The sequence below is a fragment of the Arachis ipaensis genome, chromosome B4 (genome assembly GCF_059453495.1).
Source record: "Arachis ipaensis isolate K30076 ecotype BB chromosome B4, ASM5945349v1, whole genome shotgun sequence".
NCBI classification, from domain to species: Eukaryota; Viridiplantae; Streptophyta; class Magnoliopsida; order Fabales; family Fabaceae; genus Arachis; species Arachis ipaensis.
Genome location: NC_142439.1, coordinates 53,370,634 through 53,383,512, shown reverse-complemented (window position 1 = coordinate 53,383,512; position 12,879 = coordinate 53,370,634).

Sequence of the window (12,879 nt, the reverse complement as noted above, 5' to 3'; positions counted from 1 at the left end):
CAGTATGATCGAGAACCTCTAGATGATTAGCCGTGCTGTGACAGAGCATTTGGACCATTTTCACTGAGGAGATGGGAAGTAGCCATTGACAACGGTGACACCTTACATAGAGCTTGCCATGGAAGGAACTTTGTGTAACAACCCAACTCCCAGTATGCCATGGTCATACAAGAAGCTAAGTGTTACTAACTTATCCTTCCTAATTATTATTTATTTTTTAATATATGAGCCTGTTCCTTGTTAGAGCGATGCCAATTTTACGAGTAACTTTTTCTTTGTTTTGAATGTTCAGGTAAAATAGACAAGCATACCTTGAGAGTAATAGAAAAGCGGCATAAAGAAACATAGAAATACAGCTGATAATATACATCATGTACACTATAACAAAACATGTAGCGTTTACACAAGATCAAGTTAGTTTACATCCTCGTCATCCTACGTAGCTAATATTTACACGACACTCCCAGGGCCTGGCCCATACAAAAAGCCACTAAGCTGGCGCCCAGGCTAGCCTAACCACTATATAGCTCCTAGCTCTCGGGTATACTAACACAAGTGAGAGACTAACTATCAGATAATGTCAGACTAGAGTGTCATCAAAAGAATGCCCCTTCCGCAGTCAAACTATATTTACACGTGGCCGTTCGGAGAATTGCCGTGAGGCTCGTCCATCTCCTCATCCTGCTCTATCTCTATCTCAGGATCCTCCTCCTCCTCATCGTCCGCAGCTACAGCTATACCCTCAGATCCACCAGAAATACTGCTGTCACTATGTACAAAATCATTCGCGAGCACAGGTCCGTTCGCGTTTATAGGAGCCACTCCACCGTCCGGTAGTGCCGGCTCATCAGGCTGTGGCAAGTCGGGGATCGGCTCAGGGGGAAAATCCCACTCTGGTGGTATCACAGGTACGTAGTCACCAGCTAACTCAGGCTCATCAGGAATGATAGGCTCAGGTACCGCCTCATTCAAAGGTTGAGCTGGTATAGGGTGCTCAGGTTCATCAGGAAAAGGATGTCCAGGTGCGTCAGGATGTAACCAGGATAAGGGAAAGTCGTAAGGAGCATCAGGGTCAAAATGTGGGCTAGACAGAGGATGTTGAGAAGCTCGATTAGGTAATGCATATCGTCTAATACGAGGCTCCAATCCCATGATGAAGTAACTGTGATGTATCGGATCCTCGTAGACGTAAGGGTCCTCGAATTCATAGAAGATCACGCCCGTCTCCATCTGAGGGGGAGGAAGGGAGAGAAGGGGTAAGAACTGGAGAGTTCTTAGTAGGGTCGGGGTTGTTAGTTACGTTCATTTATTCGTTTTCGATTAGCAGATAGATAATAGAATACAGTAATGTAGTAAACAGAGGTTAAAAATAGATAGAAAAACAAAGAACAGAACACAAGCAGAAAAATACAAGAAGATAAAGCATAGACATAGCACTCGAACAAACAAACATAAAGAAATAGATCACACACAAAAAAGAATGCAACAGAGAGTGATGCGCAAACAAGAATGATGCATGTCTAGCCCTAGTACAGGCCATGAGCTCATGTGTCGGTTGGCTGCCCGCAATCCCGACATTTATCCGGTCACGAGTAATCCCGATTTCCCGAATACGATTTTTCGTTCCTAAATAAATGTGCATATAATAATAGCCGCTCATTTGAGACAGCCTCTGCTTACTACAGGAAAATATATATATATATATATATATATATATATATATATATATATATATATATATATATATATATATATATATATATATATATACTCTGCTCTGCTCTGGGGAAGCGAAAAATAGCTATAGGTGACTTAGTTTCCCTACAGAAGCTCTGGGTTGCATTAAGCAACTAATATATATTAAATATAACTCTGGGTTGAATCAAGCAACTAATATATATATATATATATATATATATATATATATATATATATATATATATATATATAGCTCTGGGTTGCATCAAGCAACTAATATATATAAATATCTCTTTATTATATTACTCTTCTCTTTATATCTCTTTACTCTGTTCTAGTTTCTCTTTTATCTGTATCTCTTTACTCTGTTTTAATTACTCTGTTCTCTGTATCTCTTTTCTCTTCTCTGATTACTCTTTTCATCTGTATCTATATTACTCTTTTTCTCTTCATCTCTTTACTTTACTCTGGTTATTCTGTTTTCTGTATCTCTCTACTCTGCTCTGATTTTTCTGTTTAACGTATGTATTTAAAGCTTATGTAAATTTCGTTATGAACAGTTAGCCTATCCCAAGTATAGGTTCATTAAGTCTATACTGAAACAGTTTAACTTTTCATATAATACCTAACCCTATTCGCAATTCCAGGACTAACTATGTTGCCTTAATTCGTTCACTAGTCTCTGTCTGCTTTTATGTCATTAAAACTTTACAGACTTTTTCTTCGATTTTTTATCTTTTCTTCAACTTTTTATCTTTTATTTATCTTTGCCTCACTAATATGTTTTTACCACTCTCTAACTATTTTATGAAGGTAATTATGAGATTCTGCGCTTAAAGTTGTCTTTCTAAAGCTTTTACAGAAAACTGCCTTTTCCGCATTATTTTATTATTTTTATTAAAATATTATTTTAATTTAAATATTATTATTTAATATTTTATTATTTTTTATTATTTTATCGTTAAATTTTCGAAAATTAACTTACTTTTACATTTATCCTTTAAAATTCACTTTTTACCACCCGTAACTTTTAATATTTCTACTTTTACCACCCTAACTTTCAGAAATTCCCAAGCAACCCCTTAGACACCAAAAATTTTACTTCCTTGCCCTTTTTAAGATCTAAGGCCTGTTCTTCACTGTTCTTCATCACACTCAAAGTGTTCTTCATGTTCTTCATAAATTCTTCAGATTCTTTCTCTGTTTTTACCCGTTTTTCAATCTTTTCGGCAACCGATTTTTACTATAATTCATAATAAATTAGCAGCCACTAAAACCCCATCTTTTCTACATGATTTTAACACAAATTGAATCTCAATTTAAGCTTAGGGTTTCGTTTTTCCAGCTGCCCAAGAACATGAACTTTAAAGCTTGAATTTCATCAAATTTCATCAAAATTTCACTAAATTTTCACCAAGAATCAATCATATATGCAACCAATTACAACTCAAACACAAATAATCAAGATTAATTTTGTGACACCCTACCTGGTTTTGCTGCTCCTAATTCAATCAAACTTTCAGGTGGTCCTTAAGCACTTTTTCCTCCTAAATCACATCAAGGAAACACATATTTAAGCATGTTTCCTTGAAACCGAATCAAAAGAGAGATGGTGCAGCCAACTCACCTTGATCCCAGCCTTGATAAGTCATATGATCATGTAGAGAAAGAAGAGAGGATCATTTTGGTCGGATTGGAATTTTGATTTGAGTTTTAGTTCAGTAGAAATCAAGCTTTGAAGATTTGGAACTAAGAACTTTTCTCTCTTTTTCTCTCTACCTATTTTCGGCCACAAAGTGAAAATGAGCCAGCCTTGGGGGTTTTGGGGGTGTAGGGTGAGTTGTGATTGGTTGGCTTGGAGGTGGATTAAAATAATATTAAAATATCTCAGGTGTATAACTACTAAAACTAGATGTATCGGAACACTTGCAAAAACATCTCTAAAAATTATTTTCTGAGCTACTAGCATAAATGACACTAGTAACATATTTATTATGAGAATAAAACATGAATAATGAGGCCTTAGCATTGCTAAATTCATCAGAGAGTGCTTGTGCTAAGCTGCACCAGTAAATTGTGAACCCAGTTAAATCGGTTTTTCTGTTTTTAACTAAAACTGATCAGGTAATCTTATAATATCATTCAAGAAGCTTCTAATACTAATATAATGATAATATCATCCTATTATCTCTCTTCTCTCATAAAGCGGGTCCGGTTTGTCAAACTAAGACTATTTACGAAAAACCGAATCAAAACTCCTAACCGATACGGTTCAAAAACTAGGTTCTTCGCGACCGCATTATTGAGCTTGTCTCGGAAAAGGTTCTAACTTAAAGATGACATAATGACAATTAGGATTGAGATACTTGATGATATATCAAAGGTTTTCCCCTTACTGATCTTCCGGAGAAATTCGTACTTTCAGAAAAGATCTCACGTACTCGAAAATCGGGGTTGTTACATTCTACCCTCCTAACAGAAAATTTTGCCCTCAAAATTTTAGTTACCTGAGAATAGATGCGGATAATCAGCTTTCATCTTATCTTCCAGTTCCCAAGTGTGCTCTTCTTCTCCTCTTTGTCCCCAAGCTACTTTGACTAAGCGAACAGTCTTGCCTCTCAGCTGCTTATCACTTCTTTCTACGATCAGAGCTGGTGATGCTTGATATGTCAAATCAATTCGTAACTGTACTGTCTCTGGTTGTAAAATGTGACTCTCATCGGGAATATATTTCTTAAGTTGCGAGACATGAAAAACATCATGAAGGTTTGACAGATATGGAGGAAGGGCTACTTGATAAGCTACTAGACCGACTCTTTTAAGTATTTGGAAAGGTCCTATGTATCGAGGGTTAAGCTTTTTAGTCTTAAAGGCTCTTCCTATTCCAGTAGTCGGGGTTACTTTAAGAAAAACATGGTCTCCCTCACTAAACTCTAAGGGTCTACGTCTATTATCGGCATAGCTCTTTTGACGGCTCTGTGCTGTCTGGATCTTCTGGTGGATCCCCTTTATCTTCTCAGTAGTTTCTTGCACTAAGTCTGGACCTAAGACACTAGCTTCTCCGTCGTCATTCCAACACAATGGTGTCTGACATCTCCTTCCGTAGAGAGCTTCATATGGTGCCATCCCGATACTTTGTTGGTAACTGTTGTTGTAGACGAACTCGACCAATGGCAAATACCTATCCCAACTGCCTTGGTTATCCATCACACAAGATCTTAGCATGTCTTCCAATGTCTGGATTGTACACTCTGATTGTCCGTCTGTCTGAGGATGGTATGCTGTACTCATATGCAATTCTGTTCCCAATGCTTTCTGGAAAGCTCCCCAGAATCTGGAAGTAAACCTTGAATCTCGATCTGAAACAATTGACGAAGGTATTCCGTGCAATCGTACGATTTCTTGAATATATATCTATGCCAGCCTTTCTAATGTATAGTCAACTCAAATCGGAAGGAAGTGCGCTGATTTTGTCAACCTGTCCACAATTACCCAAATGGCATTGTGTCCTGTTGAGGTCCTTGGCAATCCCGTGACAAAACCCATAGTGATCTGCTCCCATTTCTATTGTGGTATTTCTAAGGGTTACAGGGTTCCTCACGGTTTTTGGTGTTCCACCTTCACCTTCTGGCAGGTTAAACATTTTGAGACATAATCAGCTACCTCTTTCTTCAAGCCCGGCCACCAGAACATTTGTTTCAAATCCTGATACATCTTTGTTACTCCAGGATGCATAGAAAATCTACTTTGATGAGCTTCTGCAATAATACTTTGCCGCAAATCTCCAGAGCTAGTGATGAGCGGATAATTTATACGCTTTTTGGCATTGTTTTTAGTATGCTTTTAGTAGAATCTAGTTACTTTTAGGGATGTTTTCATTAATTTTTATGTTAAATTCACATTTCTGGACTTTACTATAAGTTTGTGTGTTTTTCTGTGATTTCAGGTATTTTCTGGCTGAAATTGAGGGACTTGAGCAAAAATCAGATTCAGAGGTTGAAGAAGGACTGCTGATGCTGTTGGATTCTGACCTCCCTGCACTCAAAGTGGATTTTCTGGAGTTACAGAACTCGAAATGGCGCGCTTTTAATTGCGTTGGAAGGTAGACATCCAGGGCTTTCCAGCAATATATAATAGTCTATACTTTGGTCAAGAATAGACGACGTAAACTGGCGTTCAACGCCAGCCTTCTACCCAAATTTGGCGTCTAGCGCCAGAAAAGGATCCAAAACCAGAGTTGAACGCCCAAACTGGCACAAATACTGGCGTTCAAGTCCACAAATGGCCTCTGCACGTGCAACACTCAGGCTCAGCCCAAACACACACCAAGTGGGCCCCGGAAGTGGATTTATGCATCAATTACTTACTCATGTAAACCCTAGTAGCTAGTTTATTATAAATAGGACCTTTTACTATTGTATTTGGAATATTTGGATTACCTTATGATCCTTTGATCACGTTTTGGGGGCTGGCCATCTCGGCCATGCCTGGACCTTCACTTATGTATTTTCAACGGTAGAGTTTCTACACTCCATAGATTAAGGTGTGGAGCTCTGCTGTTCCTCAAAGATTAATGCAAGTACTACTGTTCTCTATTCAATTCTTCTTATTTCTCTTCTAAGATATCCATTCGCACCCAAGAACGTGATGAAGGTGATGATTATGTGTGACGCTCATCATCCTTCTCCCTTATGAACGCGTGCCTGACAAACACTTCCGTTCTACATGAAATAAGCTAGAATGAATATCTCTTAGATCTCTTAACCAGAATCTTCGTGGCATAAGCTAGAATGATGGCGGCATTCAAGAGAATCCGGAAGGTCTAAACCTTGTCTGTGGTATTCCGAGTAGGATTCAATGATTGAATGACTGTGACGAGCTCCGAACTCGCGATTGCAGGGCGTTAGTGACAGACGCAAAAGGATAGTAAATCCTATTCCGGCATGATCGAGAACCGACAGATGAATAGCCGTGCCGTGACAGGGTGCGTGAGCATATTATTCACTGAGAGGATAAGATGAAGCCATTGACAAGGGTGATGCCTCCAGACGATTAGCCGTGCCGTGACAGGGCATTGGATCATTTTCCCGTGAGATGACCGAAAGTAGCCATTGACAGTGGTGATGTATCACATAAAGCTAGCCATGGAAAGGAATGAGACTGATTGGATGAAGATAGCAGGAAAGCAGAGGTTCAGAGGAACGAAAAGCATCTCCATTCGCTTATCTGAAATTCCTACCAATGATTTACATAAGTATCTCTATCCCTATTTTATTATATAATATTCGAAAACACCATTATCACTTTATATATGCCTGACTGAGATTTACAAGGTGACCATAGCTTGCTTCATACCAACAATCTCCGTGGGATTCGACCCTTACTCACGTAAGGTATTACTTGGATGACCCAGTGCACTTGCTGGTTAGTTGTATCGAATTTGTGACGAATTATGAATGTGTAATCACGATTACGCGTACCAAGTTGCTCACGTGCCAGGAATAGTTTGCACCTGGACATCACAATTTCGTGCACCAAGTTTTTGGCGCCATTGCCGGGGATTGTTTGAGTTTGGACAACTGACGGTTCATCTTGTTGCTCAGATTAGGTAATTTTCTTTTTATTTTATTTTCAAAAAAAAAAAACTTTTCAAAAATATTTCTAAAATTTTCTCATCTGTTTTCGAAAATAATATAAAAATGTTTTTCAAAAAAAATTTATTCAAAATTTTTAAGAATGAATTCTAGTGTTTCATGAAGCATGTTGAAGCCTGGCTGGCTGTAAAGCCATGTCTGTTCCTTTGGGAATGAGTATGTCAGGCATGTCATATCTGAATTACATGCTGAAGCTTGGCTGGCCATTGGCCATGTCTAGTGTTTTGGACCGGAGCTTTCATTGAAGGCTTGGCTGGCTAGTGAGCCATGTCTAATTCCTGGACTGAAGCTTTAGACTAAGAATGCAAGATTCCTGGAATTCATGTAAAAAATTTTGGAATCCTTATTTTTCTTTTTCATATAATTTTCAAAAAAAAAAATTAGAAAATCGTAAAAATCAAAAAAATTTGTGTTTATTGTTTGAGTCTTGAGTCATATCATAAGTTTGGTGTCAATTGCATGTGCATCTTGTATTTTTCGAAAATTTCATGCATTCATGGTGTTCTTCATGATCTTCAAGTTATTCTTGGTAAGTCTTCTTGTTTGATCTTGATGATTTTTTGTTTTGTGTCTTTTCATGTTTATCATATGCATTCTTGAATTCTTAGTGTCTAAGCATTAAAGAATTCTAAGTTTGGTGTCTTGCATGTTTTCTTTGCATTAAAAATTTTTCAAAAATAGGTTCTTGATGTTCATCTTGACATTCAAAGTGTTCTTGGTGTTCATCTTGACATTCATATCATTCATGCATGCATTCATTGTTTTGATCTAAAAATTTCATGCATTGCATAATTTTCATGTTTTTCAAAAAAATTTCAAAAATAAAAAAAAATATCTTTTCCTTTTTCTCTCATCAAATTTGAAATTTGGATTGACTTTTTCAAAAATTTTTAAAATCAAATTGTTTCTTATGAGTCAAATCAAATTTTCAATTTGAAAATCTTATCTTTTTCAAAATTTCTTAGTTATTTTCGAAAATTCCAAAAAAAATTTTTCAAAAATCTTTTTCTTATTTTTATACCAAATTTTCGAAAATAACAATAGCAATTAATGTTTTGATTCAAAAATTTGAAGTTTGTTACTTGCTTGTTGAGAAAGATTCAAACTTTAAGTTCTAGAATCATATCTTGTGATTTCTTATGAATCAAGTCATTAATTGTGATTTTAAAAATCAAATCTTTTTCAAAACTAATTTTATCATATCTTTTCAAAAATATCTTCTCATCTTATCTTTTTAAAAAATTTGATTTCAAAATATCTTTTCTAACTTCCTAACTTCTTATCTTTTCAAAAATTTGTTTCAACTAACTAACTAACTTTTTGTTTGTTTCTTAACTTTTTCAAAACTATCTAACTAACTCTCTCCCTCTAATTTTCAAAAATATCTTCCCTCTTTTTCAAAAATTTCTTTTTAATTAACTAATTATTTTTATTTTTGATTTAAAAAAAAATTCGAAAAATACTAACATTTTTCAAAAACCATTTTCAAAAATCACTAACTCTTTTTCAAAAATATTTTTCGAAAATTCTCTCTCTTCCATCTTATTCTATTTACTCATTCATATCCTAACATCTCATCTCACATCTCTGCCATCCTCACAGTTGTGTTTCTTCCATTATATTACATTCTTTGTCTCCCCCTTTTCTTCCACTTACAAAGGGATCCCTATACTGTGGTATAAATGATCTCCATTATTGTTATTATTTTTCTGTACCCTTTTCTTTGTCATATGAGTAGGAGCAAGGACAAGAATATTCTTGTTGAAGCAGATCCAGAACCTGAAAGGACTCTGAAGAGAAAATTAAGAGAAGCTAAAATACAACAATCTAGAGATAACCTTTCAGAAATTTTCGAACAGGAAGAGGAGATGGCAGCCAAAAATAATAATAATGCAAGGAGGATGCTTGGTGACTTTACTGCACCTAATTCCAATTTACATGGAAGAAGCATCTCTATTCCTGCCATTGGAGCAAACAACTTTGAGCTGAAACCTCAATTAGTTTCTCTGATGCAGCAGAACTGCAAGTTTCATGGACTTCCATCTGAAGATCCTTTTCAGTTCTTAACTGAATTCTTGCAGATATGTGATACTGTTAAGACTAATGGAGTAGATCCTGAAGTCTACAGGCTCATGCTTTTCCCTTTTGCTGTAAGAGACAGAGCTAGATTATGGTTGGATTCTCAACCCAAAGACAGCCTGAACTCTTGGGATAAGCTGGTCACGACTTTCTTAGCCAAGTACTTTCCTCCTCAAAAGCTGAGCAAGCTTAGAGCTGATGTTCAAACCTTCAGACAGAAAGAAGGTGAATCCCTCTATGAAGCTTGGGTAAGATACAAACAGTTGACCAAAAAGTGTCCTTCTGACACGCTTTCAGAATGGACCATCCTGGATATATTCTATGATGGTTTATCTGAGCTATCAAAGATGTCACTGGACACTTCTGCAGGTGGATCCATTCACCTAAAGAAAATGCCTGCAGAAGCTCAAGAACTCATTGACATGGTTGCTAATAACCAGTTCATGTACACTTCTGAAAGGAATCCTGTGAGTAATGGGACGCCTATGAAGAAGGGAGTCCTTGAAGTTGATACTCTGAATGCCATATTGGCTCAGAATAAAATATTGACTAAGCAAGTCAATATGATCTCTCAGAGTCTGCATGGAATGCAAGCTGCATCCAACAGTACTCAAGAGGCATCTTCTGAAGAAGAAGCTTATGATCCTGAGAACCCTGCAATAGCAGAGGTAAATTACTTAGGTGAACCTTATGGAAACACCTATAACTCATCATGGAGAAATCATCCAAATTTCTCATGGAAGGATCAAAAGCCTCAACAAGGCTTTAATAATGGTGGAAGAAACAGGTTTAACAATAATAAACCTTTTCCGTCATCAACTCAGCAACAGACAGAGAACTCTGAACAAAATACTTCTAATTTAGCAAATCTAGTCTCTGATCTATCTAAGGCCACTGTAAGTTTCATGAATGAAACAAGGTCTTCCATTAGAAATCTGGAAGCACAAGTGGGCCAGCTGAGTAAAAGGATCACTAGAATCCCTCCTAGTACTCTCCCAAGCAATACAGAAGAGAACCCAATAGGAGAGTGTAAGGCCATTGACATAAGCACCATGGCCGAACCTGTAAGGGAAGGAGAGGATGTGAATCCCAAGGAGGAAGACCCCCTGGGACGTCCAGTGGTCAATAAGGAGCTTCCCTCTGAGGAACCAAAGGAATCTGAGACTCATCTAGAGACCATAGAGATTCCATTGAACCTCCTTATGCCCTTCATAAGCTCTGATGAGTACTCCTCTTCTGAAGAGAATGAGAATGTTACTGAAGAGCAAACTGCCAAGTTTCTTGGTGCAATCATGAAGCTGAATGCCAAATTATTTGGCATTGATACTTGGGAAGTTGAACCTCCCTTGTTCATCAATGAACTAAGTGATCTGGATCAACTGACATTGCCTCAGAAGAGACAGGATCCTGGAAAGTTCATAATACCTTGTACCATAGGCACCATGATCTTTAAGGCTCTGTGTGACCTTGGTTCAGGAATAAACCTCATGTCCCTCTCTGTAATAGAGAAACTGGGAATTTGTGGGGTGCAAGCTGCTAAAATCTCATTAGAGATGGCAGACAGTTCAAGAAAACAGGCTTATGGACAAGTAGAGGATGTGTTAGTAAAGGTTGAAGGCCTTTACATCCCTGCTGATTTCATAGTCCTGGATACTGGAAAGGAAGAGGATGAATCCATCATCCTAGGAAGACCTTTCCTGGCCACAGCAAGAGCTGTGATTGATGTTGACAGAGGTGAACTAGTCCTTCAATGGAATGAGGATTCCCTTGTGTTTAAAACTCAAGGATCTCCCTCTGCAACCATGGAGAGAAAGCATGAAAAGCTTCTCTCAAAGCAGAGTCAACCAGAGCCTCCACAGCCAAACTCTAAGTTTGGTGTTGGGAGGCCACAACCAAACTCTAAGTTTGGTGTTGAACTCCCATATCCAAACTCTAAGTTTGGTGTTGGAGAGTCTCAACAAAGCTCTGCACATCTGTGAGGCTCCATGAGAGCCCACTGTCAAGCTATTGACATTAAAGAAGCGCTTCTTGGGAGGCAACCCAATGTTTATCTAATTCTTATTTTTATTGTTTTTCATGTTTTCTTAGGTTCATGATCATGTGGAGTCACAAAATAAATATAAAAATTGAAAACGGAATCAAAAATAGCAGAAGAAAAATCACACCCTGGAGGAGCATCTGTCTGGCGTTCAAACGCCATAACAGAGCATGGTTCTGGCGCTGAACGCCCAGAATGGGCAGCATCCTGGCGCTGAACGCCCAGAACAAGCATGGTTCTGGCGTTCAACGCCAGAAATGGCACACAAATGGGCGTTGAACGCCCAAAATGGCCACCAACCTGGCGCTGAACGCCCAGAGTTGGGTACAAAGGCATTTTTACATGCCTAATGGGTGCAGGGATGTAAATCCTTGAACACCTCAGGATCTGTGGACCCCACAGGATCCACTCAGGATCTGTGGACCCCACAGGATCCCCACCTACCTCCACTCACTCCTTCTCACCACTCTCTTTCACACAACCCCATAAACACTCTTCCCCAAAAACCCTTCACCAATCACCTCAAACTCTCTTCCCCATCACCTCTTCACCACTCACATCCATCCACTCTTCCCCATAAACCTACCTCATAAACTCCACCTACCTTCAAAAATTCAAAACCAATTTCCCACCCAAACCCACCCATATGGCCGAAACCTTTCCCCCTCTCCCTTCCCTATATAAAGCCCTCCATTCTTCATCAAATTCACACAACACACCCCTTTACACTCCTCTTGGCCGAAACCACATCTCCCTCTCCCTCTCCATATTTCTTCTTCTTCTTCTTCTATTCTTTTGTTTATTGCTCGAGGGCGAGCAATATTCTAAGTTTGGTGTGGTAAAAGTATAGCTTTTTTTGTTTTTCCATTACCATTGATGGCACCCAAGACCGGAGAATCCTCTAGAAGAGGGAAAGGAAAGACAAAAGCTTCCACATCCGAGTCATGGGAGATGGAAAGATTCATCTCCAAAGCCCATCAAGACCACTTCTATGATGTTATGGCCAAGAAGAAGGTGATCCCTGAGGTCCCTTTCAAACTCAAAAGAAATGAGTATCCGGAGATCCGACATGAAATTTAAAGAAGAGGTTGGGAAGTTCTAACAAATCCCATCCAACAAGTCGGCATCCTAATGGTTCAAGAGTTCTATGCTAATGCATGGATCACCAAGAACCATGATCAAAGTAAGAACCCGGATCCAAAGAACTATGTTACAATGGTTCGGGGAAAATACTTAGATTTTAGTCCGGAGAATGTGAGGTTGGCGTTCAACTTGCCAAACATGGAAGAGAACGCACGCCCCTACACAAGGAGAGTCAACTTTGATCAAAGGTTGTACCAAGTCCTTATGGACATATGTGTAGAAGGAGCTCAATGGAAGTTTGACTCCAAAGGCAAGCCGGTTCAACTA